Below are 22,740 nucleotides of genomic sequence, written 5' to 3' on the forward strand. Positions count from 1 at the left end.
AGAAAATAAAAATTGCAATGTCGTGAATTTGACTTAAGATATTTTCTTTCAACATTTTGTATTTAAACAGAATGAATCATTTATAACGCATGTAACGATTATTATTAGAAATTAGTTATCAAATCATATTTATGAGAAAACATACAACAACTTGTATAAAAATCAATTACGATCATTATTTACTTTTTCCTTTAGTAGGCTTAAAAATAAACTATTGGTATAAATTTAATATTATTCGATATAAAAAATAGTTCATTTGTTATAGTTTTTCATTTTTTATTTCATGCTAATTTGAAAACTGACTTTGCAGTTCTTTGTAACATACCTATTTCGTTTTATAATTGTTTATTTAAAACCATGTTTAATTTCGAATAGTTACACTATAGACATAGGACAAACTTAAGATTTCCAAAATAATAACGTAAAATAATTTGTCATATTAATCGATGGCATGAAAAAGCATTGCGGTGAGAAATTTGAAATATTAAAAAAAAATCTTAAAAACGGAAGAACATTAACTTCGACATCGACGACCAAAATATAAGATTATTTCCTCTTTTTTTATTTTTCTATGCTGTAGCGACTTTCGGGGCTATGGTATTCAGTTCACAGTCGCTAATTAAATATATTGGCGCCTGGGAAATGTTGATTTCAATCACCAGAAGCTGGTGATTTCCTCAGAGGAAATGCTGCCTCAGGGACCTAACTTTTTATATTTATTTTAGTTTTCTATTTATAAATTTCTATCTTATATTTCATATGAAAAATATCAATTACTAAATTAATACGCCTAAATATAAGCCGATAAAATTATATGAACATACACAATGCTAGGTTTTGCCATATTTCTTTAAAAAAAATTGTTTAAAAATGTTCGTCTCTTAAATTTTGCCGGATAGCTTGTCTACCAAGGTTTGAATAAAGAACGCCACTCGGTATTCACCTATTACATCAATAGAATACGTCATCTGGAATGAATGTGGTATTTTAGTAAGCTGATAAGCACAAGGATAGTTGGTTACAGTATTTGCACTCTCTGACGTACACTCTCTCATAAAAATGGATACTACTTTGTTTACCAGCTTCTAATATAATTATACGTAGAAATTCTGTTATTGATAATATAAGTTACAAGTCTAAAAAAGTTCTTTAGTTCAGTCTTTTGGTGAAATTACAATTTCACCTAAATAAAGACTAAACCCTAATTTACATCGATACATATTATATTGTTTTTATTGGTATTCAGTTAATTTTGTTAACAAATCATACCAATTTAAATATGTAGTCTCTAAATAGCATTAAACTATAATGTGGTTTAATTGCTATTTTCATATTAGATTAATTATTATTATTAGATTGAATACGGTGTTTTACATAAGCAAACCTCAGCCAGCTAGCTTACTGCGGTCGACTTTTGTTTATAAAAACTCACGCAGAGGTGAAAGGTTTTATGTAGCATTGAGTGAAAGTTGTAACGAATAAATTATTTGATCTTTACAAAGGAAATGTTGATTTTGTTTGTAAGAGCTAAGCTATCTAGGATTCTTGCTTGTTATGAGCGTTTTAAATATTATTTTATACATTTTATAGTATTACTAGCGGATCCGACAGACATTGTCCTGTCTACACGTCTTTAATTTCAAAATTTCAATTTTTAATAAGCCATTTTGATGAAAATTATTATTCAAATGTTATGACAATATCTAACGATCCAGCACATTGTCACACACGATATTATAACACAATGATAACAAAACTTTTTTTAAATTTCGGGACAGACTAAAATTAAAATTCGAATATTATTTAAAATTTGACGCTGCGATGGTAGCGCCGTCTGTCGGATCCAATGTAAAACATTCCAAAATTAACAACAACCAATAAATTGAAAATTAATTAAAAAAACATTGTCCAGCGGACAAAATTGTGAATCTAAGCCATTCCCAGATCCCCTTGAACACACACACAAAATTTCGTCTAAATCGGTCCAGTCGTTTAGGAGGAGTTCAGTCACATACACACGCACACAAGAAATATATATATTAAGATTGATTTAACAATTTTATTTAAAAAAAATTATACATTGCAATATTTTCAAACTATTTTATGGTACGAGCGAGGAAACTGGCATGCCTGAGACCCAAAAAGCAGACGCGTGTGTCAGGCCTAGAGGGGTGACGACCGAAAGAGAAAGAGATAGAGAAAGGCACATACCTAGAAGGTTGTATCGCCACGAGTTTTATATGTAGCATTTCAGCATAAAGATTTTATAACGATTGTGTATTTTATTTTCTATACTGTCATAAAGCTAAAACAAAAATTATTGCAACATAGCCTGAGTAAATTTTTATCCGATAATGAATACAATTGATACAAATGAATATTACTACTCTTAAACAATAATAAAACTAAAATCTAGTTTTTCAAGTGCATTGAATGTCGCTGGCCTCTTGTAAGGATACAGGTAGACGGATTCCGACATTCCTTGGATGCCTTTGCCCAGACGTCTTCAATACGCCATATTGTCAAAAATTGTTAACGTCATTTTTATACTTATTACAACAATATTATCGAAAATTTATTCTCTTTTTGAATGTCTAAAGTAAGATTACATATACTCCTTACAGTGCTTGGAATTTATTACAATTTTTTGTACATATACTTAAATTGTCTTTTGAATATCAGGACATATTTTTAATTATAGAGACATTGAAGTTGCTAAGATACGGTAAGTCACGAGACTAATATATACCCATTGGCTTTTCTCTAAAACTCTTCTCTCTAGTGGAAATCACAGAGAGAGAGAGTTGCATGCCTTATGCAAAAAGGCACGACGAAGATATTATAAAATATGGAATATTTGCTAAATCTTTTTTGAATGGGAAGGGCACATTATTATTATATTATCGAAAAGAGCCGATCCAGTTATAAAAACTGCATTCGGATAGTGCATTGAACGCACTAATGGGGTACGCAGGTAAATGACCCGTCGATAAAGACTTTTTCAATGGTTTTTCATACAACCTTTGTTTAAAATTTGTTCGCTATATATCCTTTTTTTGTGATTTTATTTTTGTAATGAAACTAGTAAAAATTCTAATGTGAGCAGTGTTGGCCTTGTGGTTTCAGCGTGCGACTCTCATACCTGTTGTCTTTCACCGTTCGAGCAAATGTTAAATGCGCACATAGAAAGAAAGTCCATTGGTGCACAGCCGGGTATCGAACCTACGAATTCATCGCACGCTGATAGCACTAGGCCGACATTTTATTCACGTAAGAACTTTTGTGATAGTTTTTCTCTACTTTAAATCACATTGTTAAGAATTAAACGTGCATAGCGCGTGTACATAGCAAGTCTTACCACGTCAATGTTTGCAAAGCTTACTTGTTAGCATACGTTATCTTCACCGTTTTGACGTGACAGATGCATGATGACCATGCAGTACCAGAAAGGTCAACGTCCGTGATTGATAGATTCATTTTATTTTCATCATCTGGTAAATAATTTTGAGTTTTGATTATGCGTTCTTGATTGCTAGCGACAAATTTTTTATGATGGCGTGTTAGGCAGGGTTATTCATTAAAACGATTATATGACTCTCATTTAGTTGTTTTACAAAGAATATCAAATTCAAATCAAATCAAAATTATTCAATTTACATGCGTCTGCGCATGCTTGTTAATGTCAAAATTCATCAACAATGTATATTATCATTTATATCGGACTCTTAATTGAAATAGAAAACAATTATTATTATTAGCTTATTAAGGATAAATTAGGATTGATTTAGGTTAAGTTGTTACGCCACCTCAGGCTGTAATTCAAATTAGGGCCCTTCAAGAAAACAACGCACCAATTCTCAAAAGGCTGGCAACGCACAAATTTGAGTGTTAGTAGATGACATTACTTAACATCAGGTGAACCTTCGGACGGTTTTTTTATTTTTACTCCTTATATTGGTTGGCAAAGAAAGCTAAATATCATAGAGCTCAAATTCAAGAAAATAGTATATTATATTAATTTACTCACAGCGTCGGTGGTGTGACCACAAACACAGAATGTAGGCGTACTCAACCCATCGGGATAGAACTGCTGCTAGCTGGTGGCGACGGTCGATCACAGATTTAGACCGTAACTGATCTGAAAAAATACAAACAGCATTTAGATCCGTAATTCTAAGACAGAAGACTTATTAATTTCAAAAAAGTTTTAGGATTTTTTATATTTTAATTTTTATATTGATAAGTTTTCGATAAGTATTAAGTTACTGTATGTAAGAATAGAAAATAAGGACATAAATAAATAATTATTTTACAGATCTTTTGACGAGATCCTGCCTTGACAGCGAATAAACGACGACACTAAAACAAATACGATTATCTGTATTTGTGGCCTAAATTTCCTTTCAATTCACGTTTTATATCGAATTTTGATATAAATTTGATGATTCACATAAAAAATTCAGGTCAAAACAAGTGCACACCAATAAAATTACGTAATCAGTGGAAATATTTTTACATGCTATTCAATAAAATTATATTATTTCTCATAAGCTTTTCATAGAGCATAGTCAGGCATATTTTTGTTTCTGTTTCGTTCATCCCTCTCCTATTAAGTAGACAATTTGTTATCCTGCTACTTAGGCCTGACTCGTCCTCAATTTTAGAATTTAAGACCTATGTCCTCCCGATGTCACTTTTTACATTATAAACAAATTTAATGTACATAGATAGAAAAACACAGATATACTGGGTTTTTAAAAACCAGTAATTTCTATGTAAGTTAAAAACATCGAATAATTTTAATTAACAACTTGTTTAAATGTGTAGTTATGTGACCTAATTTATCAGCATATTTAAAGTTTGCGGTCAGTGATAATAGGTCATACAATAATGATTCAATAAGACACTCGAATGACCTCCGATCCGATCTTATGATACCTGAGATCGGATCTGACTGACACCTTTGGTAAAAGCCTGTGTTCACCTTATAAAACTTCAAGGCGGTTTATTTTAAATTTTCAATATGTTGCAATTACAAGGAAATTTATTATTTGATAAACAATGAAGTTAGCTTAGCTCAAAAAAAACGCTAGTGAAAACGATAAAGGAATTAAAATGGTGGCCACAAAATAATATGTTTAATAACTTCGCTAACGTGTGACCTGATACGCGAGTTTACTCAATCTAGTAGCCTGCCCCCGGTTGGACATAAATGTATTTCTAAAATATTTTGGAAATAAATATAACCCATAGCAGTCATAATGTAGCAATAATCTTACGCACAATTTTTACGTATGAATTACTCGATTCATATTTACTATAGTGTTCGCGTTGTCGTATATCACTATATAAAAATAATAAAACTTGTGTGATCTCAACGATGTATATATTTTTCGTAAAAATAAACCGCGGCGTCGGCAGCGAGATGTACGTGTGTCACTTAAGAAGTCGTGGGCCGTACTGGTGGCGGAGCGCGCTGTGGAATGCGCGTGCCTCGCCCCCCGTCTGCCGCGGAGAACAATAGACACGGTCTATACGTAAAAGTTGGTAAGTGCATTTTTTGTAATTTAATATATAATTTATTTTGATAATTTATTTCAGCTACCAATGACGACGAGGACGCCACATCACTCCCCTGCCGAGACCGTTTCACGGTCGATAGTAGTCCGGAAACTTAACTAATCTTCCACTTCTAGTCTTTTTTTCAGGTAGCGGTGCATCGTGATTGGTGTGAAGCGGCAGTACGGTCATCGGTGAACGAATGGTCGTGTCGTATTCTCTGTTTTCTTTCGTAAGGTAAGCTGGTTTTATTCTGTCTATTGTTACTGTAACTTCTTTGCCTTTTATGTCTAATGAAAATGTTTTTGTATTTCTTTTCAGAACTTTATATGGGCCGGTATATGGTGATTCAAGTGATCGTTTTGCGGGACCACGGCGAAGAAAAACAAACTGTGCAGTATGTATGTCATTCGGCAAATAGAATGTTTTACTGTTGTGGTTTGATGCAGGAGTTGGGGTTAATGCTGCCATATGATTTCTCAAGCGAGCTGTATAGTCTGCTGGATTTAGGTTCTGGTCAAGCGAAGTTGAGAAAAATTGTCCCGGTAGTCGTAGTGGTTCTCCATATACTAGCTCGGCGGCTGATGCCTGCAGATCTTCTTTCCAGGCAGCTCTTATTCCTAGTAGCACTAGGGGAAGTGTTTCAGTCCACTGTGGGTTGTTGTGACAGATGATGGCTGCTTTTAGTTGGCGATGTAATCTCTCCACCATTCCATTGCATTGCGGATGGTATGAGGTGGTGGGACGATGTTCTGCGCCAATCAGGTTAGTGATGCTTTGGAAGAGTTGTGATTGAAATTGTAAGCCTCTGTCTGTTGTTACAGTTTGTGGACATCCATGACGAGATACCCAGTTGGTAATGAACGCGGAAGCACAAGTTTCTGCTGTAATATCCGCTAGTGGATAGGCATCAGGCCAACGTGTGAAACGGTCTATTGCTGTCAGGCAGTATCTAAAGCCATTAGAGTATGGTAATGGGCCTATAATGTCCAGGTGTACGTGGGCGAAACGTTCTGATGGTACTGAAAAGGTTGTAAATGGTGCGTTCGTATGTTTGTTGACTTTACTTCGTTGGCAGTCTACACATTCCTTTGCCCAAGTTTTGCAATCGCGTCTTACTCCGGGCCACACAAATCTTTGAGCTACCATTTTAGCAGTGGTAGGGCCGCTTGGATGGCTGAGTTGGTGTATGGTTTCAAAAACGCGTTTGCGATAGGCAGGTGTTATATACGGTCTAGGCGATTTGGTGGAAAAATCGCAGTACAACTGGTTTTCAGCGATCTGCTTCAGTTGTAGTGCTGTGTTTTTGGTAAGCAAAGCTTGCAATTCAGGGTCTTGAGCCTGATCTCTTGCAAGTGCGTCGTAATTTATGGTGACAATCTCTTCTACACGTGATAGGGCGTCAGCGACGATGTTGTCTTTACCGGGAATGTATTTTAGATCGGTGGTGAATTGAGATATATAGTCAAGATAGCGGAATTGTCTTGGAGAGCACTGGCTTCTGTTTGTTGTGAAGGCGTAGGTGATGGGCTTGTGATCGGTGTAAATGCAAAAGTTTCTTGCTTCCAACATATATTTAAAGTGTTTGATACCTTCGTATATGGCCAGAAGCTCCCTATCGTATGGACTATATTTTTTTTGCGATGTCGTCAGTTTACGAGAGAAAAATCCCAAGGGTTCCCAGTTGCCTTTTCGTTTTTGTTGCAGGACAGCGCCGATGGAGTCGTCTGAAGCATCTGTGAATAAGGCTAGATCCAGGTTGATTTCAGGGTGGACAAGAAGAGTGGCTTGAGATAGGCTGCGCTTGCACTCATTGAAAGCTGTTACAAGGTTAGTCATATCGATAGGTGCATTTCCTTTGATGTTACCTGTTAAGGCATCGTTCAGAGGAGCCTGTATCTTTGCTGCATCAGGGATGAATTTCCGGTAGTAGTTTATCATTCCCAGGAACCGTCGGAGTTGTTTTGCTGTTTTTGGCTGTGGGTAGTTGGTAATAGCTTCCACTTTCTCTTTGAGGGGGCGTATGCCTTCAGTCGAGACGCTGTAGCCGAGGAAAGTTACTTCGTTAATGCCGAATATGGACTTAGAGGTGTTTATTAAGATGCCATACTGGTTAAGTCGTTCGAAGACAGTTTTAAGGTGCTGAAGATGGAGTTCTCTGGTCTTCGAGAATACTAGGATGTCGTCAATATACCCATATGTAAATTCCAGGCCTTGAAGAACTTCATCGATGAATCTTTGGAAGGTTTGAGCAGCATTTCTTAAACCAAAGGTCATATACGGAAATTCGAACAGTCCGAATGGTGTCGTTATGGCTGTTTTAGGTATGTCCTCATTCGCGATAGGTATCTGATTGTAGGCCTTAATCAGGTCAATCTTTGAAAATATTTTAGCTCCAGACAGCTGGTAAACAAAGTCATTAATCTGTCTTATTGGATATCGATCAGGGATGGTTCTGGCATTAAGTGCTCTGTAGTCGCCGCATGGTCTCCAACCGTCGTCCTTCTTTTTGGCTAAATGTAAGGGAGACGACCATGGGCTCTCTGATCTACGAGCTGTTCCATTTGCGTACATCTCTTCAAACTCTTTTTTCGCAATAAGCAGTCTATCTGGGGCTAAACGTCTGGGACGAGCTGCGACTGGTGGACCAGGGGTAGTACGTATATGATGGTTCGTTTGGTGCTTGGTTTCTTTTGGATTTCCAGTAGGTTTCGTTACATCTGGGTAGTTGCGAAGTAAGTCATGGAAGTCGGAGTTTCCAGCAACTGTTTTGATGGTCACCGTTTCCACAGAAATGTTGGCGCAGCGTGGCGCGTTGACGGACAAACTTGTGAGGCCGTCGATGAGGCGGTGACGATGACAGTCCACTAATAGGTTGTAGTGGCCCAAGAAGTCAACACCAATAATGGGTCGTGTGACGTCCGCAACTACGAATCTCCAGGTGAAGTCCCGGCGAAGTCCGAGGTCCAGGTGTAAGGCTATGTAGCCATACGTAGCTATGATAGTGTTGTTGGCAGCGTATAACTCATATTTAGTTTTATGACGCTGGTCTCTGGTCGCCGACTTAGGAAAAACGCAAACGTCAGATCCCGTGTCTATCAAGTACTTCAGTTTAGTTTTCTTTTCGACGATGAAGAGGCGGTCATTAGGAGTATGCGTAAGGCAGTCGTTAGCCGCCACTACAGGCTGCCGTTCGCGTTTAAAGTCTTGTAGGAACAGGGCGTGAGACATTTTATGGCGTTTTCACCGAATTTTCTGTGGTAGTAACACACGCTATTCATTTTGTTTTCCTTCCATCTTTGGGTGGAGCGAGAGTGAGATCTTGATCTGTTATACCTACGTTGTGGTGATCTGCTTGATCGGCTATTATGCATGCTCAGGGAAGCAACTTGCTTGGTTAATTCGTTAACTTGCCTGGCCAAGCTTTCTAAGGCGGTGAGGTAGTGGTCTGGAGGATTTCCAGCATGTTGGTTAGCTGAGGACGATGTAGCGGCGTAAACATTTGGTGGGGTTGGGGCTGCGATGGCTATAATTTTGTCAGCCAACTCTGCAAGTTTCTCTAGCGGCATATCCATATGCGATGCAATGATAGGTTGAATGTTATTGGGTAACCTATTGTGCCATGCTGATCTAATAAATTCGTCTGGTACCTGTGGTCCGGCCAAATGTTGTAGGTGACGAAGAAATTGTGAAGGCTTTCTAGTGCCGAGTTCTTGATTGTCTAAAAATTGCCTGATTTCTTCTTCGCGCGGTTTACTTAATCGCCTTATTAGCTCCGCTTTGAGGGTTTGGTATTTGTTGTCTTTGGGAGGACTTTCTATAATATCCGCAACTTCAATAGCGAACTGTGGGTCCAGTTGGCTAGTCGCGTTATAAAATTTAGTCGTGTCTGACGTTATTCCCGCCAAACAAAATTGGCCTTCCAATTGAGCAAACCAGAGTGCAGGTCTATTCGGTAAAAATGGTGGTATTTTAATTCCAACTTTGTAAATTTCATGTGCACCTTTTTCCATATTGTCCGTGTCCCCACCGTTATCGTCTTGCATGACAAAAGTGCTAAGACCGCGTGGCGTGTAGTTTTTTCTTACTCTTATCACGTCGGGGTCACCAGTATAGTGTTCGCGTTGTCGTATATCACTATATAAAAATAATAAAACTTGTGTGATCTCAACGATGTATATATTTTTCGTAAAAATAAACCGCGGCGTCGGCAGCGAGATGTACGTGTGTCACTTAAGAAGTCGTGGGCCGTACTGGTGGCGGAGCGCGCTGTGGAATGCGCGTGCCTCGCCCCCCGTCTGCCGCGGAGAACAATAGACACGGTCTATACGTAAAAGTTGGTAAGTGCATTTTTTGTAATTTAATATATAATTTATTTTGATAATTTATTTCAGCTACCAATGACGACGAGGACGCCACATTACCAAAAGAAAGCATTTTTCGTAACTGCTTTTGTTATTCATATGCGTCACAGCACTTAATAAATTGAATAAAGACATTTTTTATGCATATTCAGTAAAACAGACATTAATGGCAAGAATAAATCCGAATTGGATACAACAACCAAAAATCAACACCTGAAATGACCGCGCCAAATACACCACAGATACAATTAAGTATACTTATGCCATAGAGTTTTCGAGATTCATAACCATTTTCGTGATTTTAAAAACGGTGGACTGAGTATAGAATATAGCCTGACGATAATAACGAGGATAATAAAAAATATGTTAGATTAAAATGTTTAAATTGTTTATCCAAATTTTCTGTATACTATAAATGTATGACGGTTGTTTACCACTCTGCGACTCAACAATGTAAAACCAACTTCAGGAAATGAATCTAGAATGGAAAATACAGCCTTGCCAGTTGTTATTATCCGTATTTAAATTAAATTTACAATAATTATTAGAAGTATTACTTAGCGTATAAGTTTTTATTTTCGTTGTCAATTTCCAATTATATTGTAATTTAATTTAATATACAAATTTAAATTAAAACAATAATTAAAACGTGTCAGTAGAATTGTAATTACTCATAGTATAATAATAACTGATTAATTTTTATCTATGTCTACCTAAAAATATGTAGTCTGTGTAAAATTTGTAATAATAATAATTTAAACATATACTTTAAATTTAGAAGACAAACTTTTAAATCATCGGAATCACATTATTCCGATTAGCCTACAGCGTCTAGACCAGTTAGAAACATACGATCAGTTCTCATTTTTCAACTGTACATTAATAATGTTTATAGTCTAGACAGCTTAATTGTCTGAACTCACCTTAGCAAGAACAATTAACCTGCAGATAATACAAGCAAACAATAAAGATGTAACTGAGAGGATTTATAGCTCTCGGCTACGGGTGGTCTGTAAATTATGTTAGCTCGTTATAAAATTGGTGCAGTGCATGTCCATGGCCATACTACCGCTTTGGTGACATAATGGTTAAAAAATTAACTCGTAATTTGAATAGTAATGAAGATTCTGAATTCGTTACCGAGTTTTCTATAATATTTAAAGAACTATATCGAAACAATTTTAATGACGTCATAATTTTTTGAGTTATGCACTTTATGTAAAACAGCTATTGTTTGAGTCCATAAATAAAAATCAGATTTGCTGAGTATCTCTACAGGAGTTTTGTCAAATAAATTTACAGATACTTTGCATATAAAAGACGAAAATGGACGCGATAATAAACCATGTATGTTCTTGACAATCCTTTCTTATTTATAGAAAATACTATACTATAACAGTCTGTTTTCATAGTGACTTCCTATTTCTATTTCTTTGATAAGATAAATGTACAACGTTGTGCTTGCGCAACTAAAGATAAAAAGCTATAAAAAAACGAAGAAGAAATATGGTTTTTTCCAGAATCAAGGAAACCTCATTTCTATAAACTGGTTTACAACCCTCACCACATTAGTTGTGAAAGGTTTTTAACATCAACCTCTTCAGCGTATATTAAAGATGAAAAAAATTGATAAAACTGTAAATAACAGTGTTACTTTAAGATAAGCATGATTTTTTCCTAAAGAATTATGTAATATTTACTAAGACTTGCGCTCCGATCTACTCAGTATTTTTCCTGCAAATCAATCAAAAACCCTGGCACGTACACACACTAACATAACAAACATCATTTTAATAAAACTATTTATTCACTGACCGTCAGAGGCACTGTGATTATCAGCCTGTAGTGCGTTTAAAACCCGAATAAAAACTTTGTTTTTCCCGGAATTTCAAAATTTCCATCATTTTCCTTCTCGTCAAACACATTTGTCAGTTGTCTTATATATTATTACTGACCTAATACATAAAAATCTTATTCATCTAATTCAGGACTTATCCTCGCTATAATTTACAGAGCTAAGTCAAGTTTGTAATTAAAAATAAACACAAAACCAGTTTTGTGTTTATTTTTAGTAAAAAAATTGTAATGCCAGCATTACAATTTTTTAAACAATCTTTTTTTTTAAAGTTTTATATTATATTTATCTGATGATGACAAGAAAAGTAAACAAGAGTCGTTGGATGCGCTTTTATCAAAGTAACGAAAATGTTAGAACTCTTCATGTCTACGGATAATCATCTCGCAAACGCGGGTAACTATTTATTTACTATCATAAATAAAAATATAAATAAACTTAGCGTGATGCGAATATGTAGACAGATTAAAGCATAAAAAGCAATAAATTTATATTTAAAAAAAAAGATACAGTCTTCTTAAATGAGTATAAAATATACCTGAAGATCATATTAATAATTGTAATTGGAACAAATTACCACTGATGAGCGCAAATATTAAAACAAAAGAATACATACTAAATTACCAGTTATAATACTAATTTGCTATACATTTTATCTACAATCTAAGCATTCACGTGGACGCATAAAATCTTATTATTATTACAAATCCAATTAATTATAAATCATAAAGAAAGAAAACTTTAATTAGGGATATAATTGTATTGGAATTAATTGGCATAGCGATTTATAGATCAATTTATATAACCGACTAATAACCATATCACCATAGTTATCTTATGAATATTTAAATCAAATCGGTTGCAATGTACTTCAAAAATACACGCAGTTAATATTATTATTTAAAACTTGTGATTGTCTGATCACAAATTAATTAACCCCAATAAATGCTGAGTCCACTTTAATTAAACTAGGCCACTGCATCACCGTTAGCAAGTATTATTTATTATTTGAAAGATTATTATTAGCAAGCTTATATTATTAAAATCCAAAACACACACTACGTATTCTTACCCTATGATTTCTACATCTGTTTCGTGTTTTTTTAAATAACTAAATAGGTCAGGTTTTTTGACACACGCCGTCAACTTTTTTTTGCCTATGGCATGCCGGGTTCTGTTTTGTTTTCTTTCAATTACGCATCACCGTATGAACTGGTGTTATGCGTAATTATAAAAAAGTTTTTTGTACATAACTATTATTTATCTATTATGATGTTTTTTTATGATATTTTTTATCTATTCTTTACCTAACTGTAGCTTTACAGCGATTCAAGAAATAAATTAAAAAAACTTTATTATAAACACGAATTTACTTAATTGTATATTTCTCATAGTGCTTCCCAGCAATCGTGATCGTCGAACATTATAAAAAAATAAATTTAATAAATTTCCGTTTGCATACTTCAAATACGTTTAAACATGTAGTACTCGCGTAGAGGCTAATAAAATCTGTGTTTATATAGCATTAGAGACTATCACTGGTTTGTTGCAAAACAACGGTTTTCTTGGCTGGTAAGAGCGTCGCTGTCATGGATATTAGTATTGCCAGTGAATAAATATTAACCACTATAAGGGGAATTATATGAATTCATGCAGACTAACTGAATAATTTATTCAAATGTCTCAATAAAACAATCAATACTACCATCTAATACCATTCTAGCCTAAATAAATGTGACACAACTACGAACAACTGATATTATAGGTTTTTTTACCTAAACTATTAATATAATATCTTTAAAGACACCTAGCAATCAGAACCGTTCTAAAATTAAAAATTTGCTATTGTAATTAATAATGGAATAATTAAAATAAATACATTTTAATTGGACTTTTAATAAAAGTTGGTTGATAGTTAAATCATTTATTATACGCTCTCTTTTACACTGAGACATCATTGGATCATGTTCATCATGATCATCATGTTCTAACCTAAGACTAATACGTTATTGTAAGTCTTACCTAGTTTACTAATAAGGATATTTAAATAAGAAAATGTCCTCTATCACTACATACAGTCTCGATTAAGGGAAGGACAAAATATATTTTCCTTTGTTTCTTTTCTATAGCACTTAAAAGGTGACAATAACAATGAACTTGAAAATCATGGTCAATGTGACGTTCCTATAGAAAATCTTACGTCAATTAAATACGTCGCCTTAGTGACGATTTAGTTAGGAATATTCCAGCAGCGTGTGGGATAAACTACTGTTTGCTTGATATTTGTGTTATTTTATTTTCAGAAGACGGAGGTAATAGGTACTACTAAGCCGCACCGAGGAGTATGTGGGGTGTTTAATACGGCATAGGTTAAGTTGGAAGAAAAAGGTAGAGGTGCTGCAATGATATTAAATTCATTGTTTTAAATACATTTCCAACCAAAAAATGTATTATTTAGATCAACTACAGTAGAGCGTAATTGTGGTAATATTTTTATTTCTCAACTTTGAAACAAACTCTACCAAAACAGAAAACGAACAAAATGTAATTTTACACAATACCAATCACATCTAAAAATATAGTTTTTTCGGAAATGTATACAATTACCTCCGATTTAAACAAAATCACAACTAACACACAAATAAGGTTAAGTCATTTAAATATGTTAATTATTTTTTTTATTTGTTCTCGATTAGATGTGAAGCCGGAACCGGAAACCCGTAATCCGTACCAGATATAAGAAATGAAGATTTTTTTTTCTTTTAATTTTTCTACACTTTAATTATTAAAGTCAACCACAATGACTGAACAGTGTTTGCGTAAATCGACTATCAGCACATTCAAGGTCGATAACTCAAACGTGATGCCAAATTTCCGAGGCTCATTTATTTAACAAGTTATCTATGACAAACAATGGGTTAATGTTAATATTGGAATTCGTCTGGTGCTAAGCGAGACAGTCTAAATATAAACCACGTGGTATTTTGTTGGGGGACACGGTAAATGGGGTCAAGAGCCCTTCGTAGGACGACACACTATGATATTTGAACAGGATTTTTTATAATAAATACATAATATAAAAATCAGCGATGCCATGTTGAGTGAAAGTTTTGGATCCTTTCACGAGTATATAAGAAATTAAATTCCTATTACACTTACATACTACTGTACGTGGCATGAAAACTTATCAGTATTTTACGGAAAACCCTAATTGGTTTAACTTAATGGTGCAATATCTTAGCAATAGGAAATATAGGAATAAATTAGGACTTACGTGCTCATTTATTTTCTCTCTAAGTACAGGTTTTAGTTAGGCAATACGAGTGGGCTACATTTGAATGGGAACACTTTAGGGCTTTCGTGAGAACTACAATGAGCCCTGTAGATACACGACCGCTCGGAATTACATCGAATTGACGAGTAGTCAGTAGATTGCTATAGAGTAAGAAGTGGTGAACAAACTGTGACGCACAGTCGCAAACGCAGTAAACTCGTCATAAGCGAGCCGTCTAATTTTTTTTTTAACGTCTAACGTTTTAATTTTAATTATGATTGTGATTATGATTAAGCTCATTTTACTTTCACGTATTTTTGTAGCAATTTAGAAGTATAGTAACTTAAAATTGTAGAGTCACATCAATGGCTAACGAAAAAAATATTTTGTGTATAGCGCCATCTCTTGAACTGTACTTGTACTTCTTCGTATGTTACCTTGTAGACAGCAGTACGATGTGACAATGTAATTTGTAACATTATTATATTGAGTTCCGAATACTAAAATAGATGGCGCTTTGTCTAAAATATATGTAATTATATTTCTTAAGTCTAATAAATTATAATGCCGAGACTCGAGAGACGCAGATAGAGGATATTTATCTAATACCTACCTATTTCAAGACAGTTGTTATATCAATAAAATATTTTCCGATCATTTAAATGTACACAATATGCAACGTTTGATTACAACTATCCGTAAAAGAATAAGTGGGTAATATTATGGTAATATTTAATAAAGCCGATTTTGTAAGGAGGCCCTTTAAAATATTTAAGGAGGCGAATCGATAAAGCCACTCAGAGTACCATCGGCACTTGACAGATTTCAAGTTTGAGCGGATCGATGTGAATTAAATATTAACAGTTACTTAACTTTTAATTGTGAGTTATTGTTCAAGAAAATACAACTTTACAAATTCAGTTATGCCTCGCTAAGTGTCTAAGCGATTGCTACACATTTTATAAGAGCAATATTTTAGCATATAATAAATCTTTAAAACGTTAGAAAAATAATAACTAATACTTACAATTAAAAATAAATTTATATACTTTTTAATCGTATCGAAAACGAAACTCTGCAATGAAATACAATCAATGATTGATGAATTGGTATCATTACGGCGAATGAAATCTATTCATTTCCCATTAAGTTTATTTTGAGATCTCTATAAATAGGCATCACTCACATCAAAGCAACCCTCACTGTGGCATAATGATGATTTACTTAATTATTTTAAAGCATACATACATTGGTAATTTTATTTGTTATCTACACGGATTGGACTCAAAATATTACGAATCCATTCAAAATGTGGGAAAGCATATTTCGTGATCAAAATAACGATAATGTGTGACTCATATAGATTTATTTAAGAAATATAGAAGTAGGCATTTTATTGATCTATTATTACGTATTTAGTCTTGCTAAAACGCGTAGAATAAACCAGTATGCATAAATGGTTGCCTATGTTATCTGTGACCATTTGTCTAAACAAGCACGTAGGTTATGACCACCAATGAGTCAGTCTTATAACGCGATAGCACGACTATCAGAACAAGAAGAGACAAGAACAGATAGTCTCAATATGCTTATCTTGGGCGAAATATCTGTTTGCACTGGTTTCTGTCCGCAGCCTCAGTTATTACATTGCAAAGATTTGTGGACGATGGCTCTTTTACTTGATCGGTTCTCTGGTTATCTGCCTTCTGTGTTATCTAAATGTACGACCAAGGCTCCAGGAGATAAACCACTTCTTGTATGGAAATTGTATTCGTTTTTACAGCAAATTACCAAGCAAAATTTAAGAATTATTATTGAATAAATTCCAACCTCATAAAGCTTTTCATAAACTTGACTATTATTTAAATGATACTAATCCTTGGGATTAATTTCCTCCGGTTAAAATTTTTATGGCCTGCCTTACAAACAATTTGTATGACTCAAAACTTTGCGGTTTAAAAGAGCGGCGGTGAGTTTCTTGGCCGCTCTTCGCCTTTGACTTGCGAACTGTTAGTAAATGTAAATTTAGAATCCATTTAACATCTTTTTTGTTGACGTTCATAAGTGTATTTATCTATATGAATAAAGTTATTTTGAGTTTGAGTATAAAACACGATCAGTTTCTCCAAGTTCTCATGGCGCTGCGTACCGTATGGCTGAAATATAAGATGATCTCTTATCGGCATATGGTAGAGAGAATAGTCCGTATGCGTTATGGGTATATAGATGTGTAAAAGAGTTTATATAAAAATCAGATAGTATGACAGAAATGTATGTCGGAAACTTATAAAACAAAGCAATAAACTAAAAATACATTAGGTTTTACGGGCGTCATAATGACTAAGACTTTGTCTTTTCCCAAGAACTGAAAAAATCCTTATACGACATATCTCCACTGTAGGGACAGCTTAAAAAAATAATGAACTTATATAACTAAAACTATTGAATGTTTATTTAAATAAAGGTGTTATTATTTAAAGATAATAATACTTAATCATATCAATCTCGTATATATAATCAACACGAAAATATGATAATGAAATGAATCTTAAATCAAAAAAATTAACCCAGTATTCGATAGCTATTTAATTTATTAATTAGATTCTCAAAAACTCGCGTGTTTAGACCTTGACCTTTTTTTATCAAATAAATTATTTAAATAACATACATATATACATTGCAAAGTTGAAACCTTATTAGATTATGAATACGTGACCCAGGAACATAAAAAATACTAGATTTGGCGTATGCCTCTTGTAGGTACAATTTCAAATATAAAAAAATGTAAGTAAAAGTAAAGTATTTACCTCCGGTAATTATCTAATTGTTTAATTGTTCATCATCGGATCAATTTATATAATTGTTCATCATCGGACGTCGAGACAGAATACGAATTCCACCCGTATCACACGTAAGTATTTCCGAACCAATGAGACATAGGGTCAAGAAAAGAATTTACCAATTTTTAATAAGCCGACAACGCACTCGCGAGCCCTCTGACATTGCGAGTGCCTATGGGCGGGGGTATCACTTCAAGTTATACTTATATTTTCTTAAGCTGTGGCAAAATATCTAAGCGTATATTTACGCAGAGATAGATTATATATTTACGATAGATATAATTATCTTAAATGTAAAAACCTCGAGGTTATGAAGCTCTCATTAGCACAATTCCTAATTTCCCTGTTTGAAAATCAATTATGCGACTCCTACACAATGATAGAAATTCTATAAGAAAAATGTAAATATTTTGTTTTGTATCGTTGAAAGCGTAAATTTACGAAATTTTTATAGAATTTTAGTAAATACATAGGAAGGACTGTTTTATTTAGGTCATAGGTCTTAAATTATAACTAATTTAAAGCGATTAGACAAAAATAGAATGCAAAGATAATATTTTATGAAAACTGTCAAAATGACATTTGTCATGGATAGTTGGTGCCAAATGGATTTTAATGGAAATAATCATTAATTCATAATAGGAACATAAAATTTAAGACTTTTGCTTGTAGCACAGTTGATAATTTTTCTTCTGCCTCGTAATTAGCTACTACTTAGATCTATATATTAATTGTGACTCAATTAACCCTTGCATCAGCTTTTACATTTTTGCTTATACTTATTATTTATATTATTATTTTTATATTTAATATTTAACTTAATTTTAGTTATAGGTATACTACTTATAATTTGTTATTAGTGTTATAGTATTTTTGTTAATGTATTCATGCACTTCTTAAGCTTTACCATTTAATTGTTCCATATTAGGGTTGTCTGGAAGAAATCGCTTGTCAGCGATAAGGCTAATGCTTAATTGGCCTATGCTTTTTTATATGTATGTTATATATATAGTAATATTTTTAAATATTTGGATATTTATTCTACTACACTATATATGTTTATGTATTCAATTGTAGGTGTTCGTGTGTATTTAGGGAACACAATTAAACAGTCCTGACACTTCTACCACTGTTTATTCTTCAAACTGAACTAATATAATTAACATCAAGCATAAGCAAAATAAATATGACAGAAAAGTCAACAATCAATAAATTATCTTAGAAAATCTTCATGCGATTTTCTCTCGCTGTCAGATGATGTATTAATTTTAGACATTGCAATATTCACGTTATCCATGCGCATGAGTGCACGAGCTTGCCAAGTTTACACTGCAAGTGTTTGAAAGAGTAAAGTTGCTTTTACACTTTGTAGTAGGTGTTTATTTCGCAAGAATTGTATGTCTATTTTAAGTATTTGAATCAAAGTCTTTAAAGGCCCTTGATAAGACTGGTTAACCAACCTCAGAAATTGAGGTTGTCAGTTTGACCTGTTTGTATATGTTTGTATGTGTAGTAATTTTTATTTGTATTTATATTGGTACGTCTAGAATTTCTCGAAAAACAGTTATATTTGATCTGACTCTGATCTGAAGAAAACAGTTAAGGTTTCATTTAAATCGATACAATAGTTTTTAGTACTGGTAGCTCGGTAGTCGGTACTATATGACACATTATAATATGTTGGCAAGTTATTTATATGGTATTTGAAGTTGGTTTAGGTATAAGTTACGGATTTATTTGTTACCATGATTACGGTTATATGACACAATGATTTATTATGTCATAAATTATAAATGATTTACAAATTTATTAAATTTCTGAATATCGTTACATTGATACAGTGTAAACGAGTCTTTACGAAAATAGTAATATTGTAACACATAATATACTTAAACATGTTAACTGGATCGTATAATATTATCAATTGGAAATAGTTATGATTATGAACGCGGAATTATAAATGTAGGAAATTCAGTTTGGCATTTAAAATCATTCGTATTGAAGCTAAGACTCCCATTGTCACGCATTATGGAGGACATCAGGACAGCCATTACTAAAAAGGCTGGTTGCGCTTTTTTTGAAGGCCTAATTCGAATTAATTCTCCCATTCTCTCTAAACAGCAATGTCTTTCTTCATAAAAAACTCATGTTAATTTCGAGATATAATACTATAATAAAAACTTAGTAAACTCTTTCGCCTCTTTCTTAAATTGTGTTTTGCGCTCCAATTGGATATCGTGAAATTTTTGTTATTAGTTTTCATTTGTTTTATAACAAAATAAATAAATAAAAAATATACGTAATAGTTTAATGCATTTTCAATTGTCGATTATATTTTTATTTTTCTACAGAAATTTAATGAATAAGAATAAGTCTGTAAATCTAGATATAAATCAGTTTAAATATATGAAAAATCAATCTTGTGGAAGAAGGAAGGTGCTGCTCCTCCTTCGACCTTAAGGAGGATAGACCAATGATCAGAATCCTTGGCGAAATTACCAGCAAAGAAATTAGGTTGGAGCCTATCATGGCAGATTTTTGTGGCATTTGAGAACCGGTTTTTTTCGGTTATAGCCAGAACTGTTGTCTGCAACAAAATTTGGCGATTACTTTTCCCTCTCACTTGTCATTGTACTTTCGGAGTAGCAAATTTCCATATTCTAGAGTAAAAGAACAAAATTGCACAAACTATATTTCTTCTCTTCTCTCTTTCTCCTATCAACCCTTACATGCCAGTCCTCCTACTGGTTGGCGGCTTCAAACTAGATGTTAATTTGCCTAATAATCAAACCCAAATTTATTTTACGTGTAATTTCAACGAAATAGTTAGGTTATAGATGCAAGGGCTAACTTCACAGACTAAATCTTGAACATTTATAAATCCGCCACTAGTCGGAATAACTTCACCAGCAAGTTTCAGGGTATGACTTCATCGCAGTGATTCGACACAGATAATAAGTGTCAATATATTAATAAGAAAATCTTGTTTCAATTAACACCTGTATTCAATAGGTAGACGGTATTTAAAACAGGTAGGGTGTAATTAACATTTCATGTGAGACTTGCGTCAGCTAGAGTGCGAGATAGTAAGCATAGCCCTATTTGATCACCATTTGAGACGATATTTATAAACGACAGCACGTTTGTAGTAGGTATCATAAAAGGTATATATAAAGAAAAATATTAAACAGATACAGGAAGTAGGTGCAGTAGATAGAAGATTTCTAACTTACTTTGGTCATCCCGCCCGTCTCTACCAGAAAACCTAGACAAGCTGGTAGACGTGGATAACGTAGAAGGCAAAAGGTCGCCGAGCAAATCGCCACCATGCTGGTGTGACCAAGTTAGTTCTCACAGATACCATAACAATTGCACTAAGAAAAGCGGACATATGCTAGTTTTCTTTCAGACAAAAAAATGTAAGTCAATTATTTAAAATTTATTATTTAAATCAAAGTTTATTATTTTTAAATATATGTATTCAGCCTGTGCCAGCACAGTGGTTGATTTTCTAACGATGGTTTACTTGACCCTACAAGCTACTCTTGCGCATATCCATCCATCATTTCACAGCTGGAGATCAAACAATAAGCCTATAAACACTTGCGAATGTAATAATTTGCATATTTACTATTACTTAAATTAAAAACTTGTCCGACTCCTTTCCTAAAACTTAATTTCATAAAGATAACCTTTTTACACATATGACTCAACTTCGCCTGTGAGCCATGATTGTGGCACGCGTTCTATATATTCAATGCATATACAAATTACCTACGCGTTGCGATTCTTGTTTATTACAAGCCAATATGGATTACGTCAAGTAATGTGATACGCTGTTTGTCAAATAATGTACAATGTTGCATTAATGTACGCTTCGTTTGATGAATATTCAAGATATAAGGTATTAATGTGTTGCTATCAAAGTGTAATTTTCATTTAATAGCTAATAATTAATCTGAATTAATTAGCATTCATATGTAAGTTACATTGTACAGGTGTTATACACGACGTCGTTCGTAATTTACGGGGGAAGTATTATGACCAAACCCAATAACCTATCTCAATCCATTTTTGACCGTCTGTGATAGAAATCTTAATCCAAATATTGATAAAAGAGTACAATAGCCAATCGACGGATTGTACTAGACATCTCTCCATACAAGATATCCTTGGTAGGTCGGATAGTATATGTGGATAGACCTTTGTATGAAAATGACAGTTTAACTGTGCCAATAGCCTATCCTTTTAATCTTATTCCAATATTAAGATTTTAACTTACACCAGTTTATAATATAATTAAAAAGCTATTTTAAACATAGACATATATATCCCCTTCCGCTAATTCGTTAGCGCGTTTCAGGATATGATGAGATGAAATTAGAAGTATTGTTTTCCCATCTGATGACAAATACATAAGAATGCTAGAATAAACCGCATATGAAAATAACAAGACAATAACTCAAACAAAACGGAATTACCAGGTACGGATTGCAATGACTACTCAGTTGTTTCTATGATCGTAAAATATATGCGTATTTACTTACGTCGAACCATGTCTACTATCGTAGTACGATATAGTTGGACGTAGGAAGGTAATAAAAACTCAGATTAAAAAGCGATAAAAATATAAAACAAATGCATCGTTTATGTTACGTCGTGATTATCGCGTCATGAATACTTTTAAGACGTATCATTTGAAAGATTGTCGGTGCTTATTATAGAACAATATCTATAAAATAAATTCACGTTAGTTACATTATTTTTTCCTCAAGAACGGCTGAACCGACTTAGCTAAAAACTGGTGGCGAGGTAGTTTAGAACCAGGACCTTTTATTCTGTTTCCGT

At 33.7% G+C, this 22,740-nt stretch overlaps 1 protein-coding gene across 1 annotated transcript in view; it reads right to left on the reverse strand.

Moving 5' to 3' along the window:
• The window catches only part of LOC111001893 (putative phospholipase B-like lamina ancestor), a 33,616-nt gene extending 18,400 nt beyond the window's left edge, over nt 1-15,216 (reverse strand). The window contains exons 1-2 of the mRNA XM_045631228.1: nt 15,053-15,216; nt 4,028-4,138 (exon numbers count right to left, since the gene is read on the reverse strand). The gene's annotated coding sequence lies outside the window, so the exon portion shown is untranslated. The remainder of the gene's footprint in view (nt 1-4,027; nt 4,139-15,052) is intronic.
• Between the last annotated feature and the right edge of the window lie 7,524 nt (nt 15,217-22,740).

The sequence above is a fragment of the Pieris rapae genome, chromosome 14, assembly GCF_905147795.1.
Source record: "Pieris rapae chromosome 14, ilPieRapa1.1, whole genome shotgun sequence".
NCBI lineage: Eukaryota > Metazoa > Arthropoda > Insecta > Lepidoptera > Pieridae > Pieris > Pieris rapae.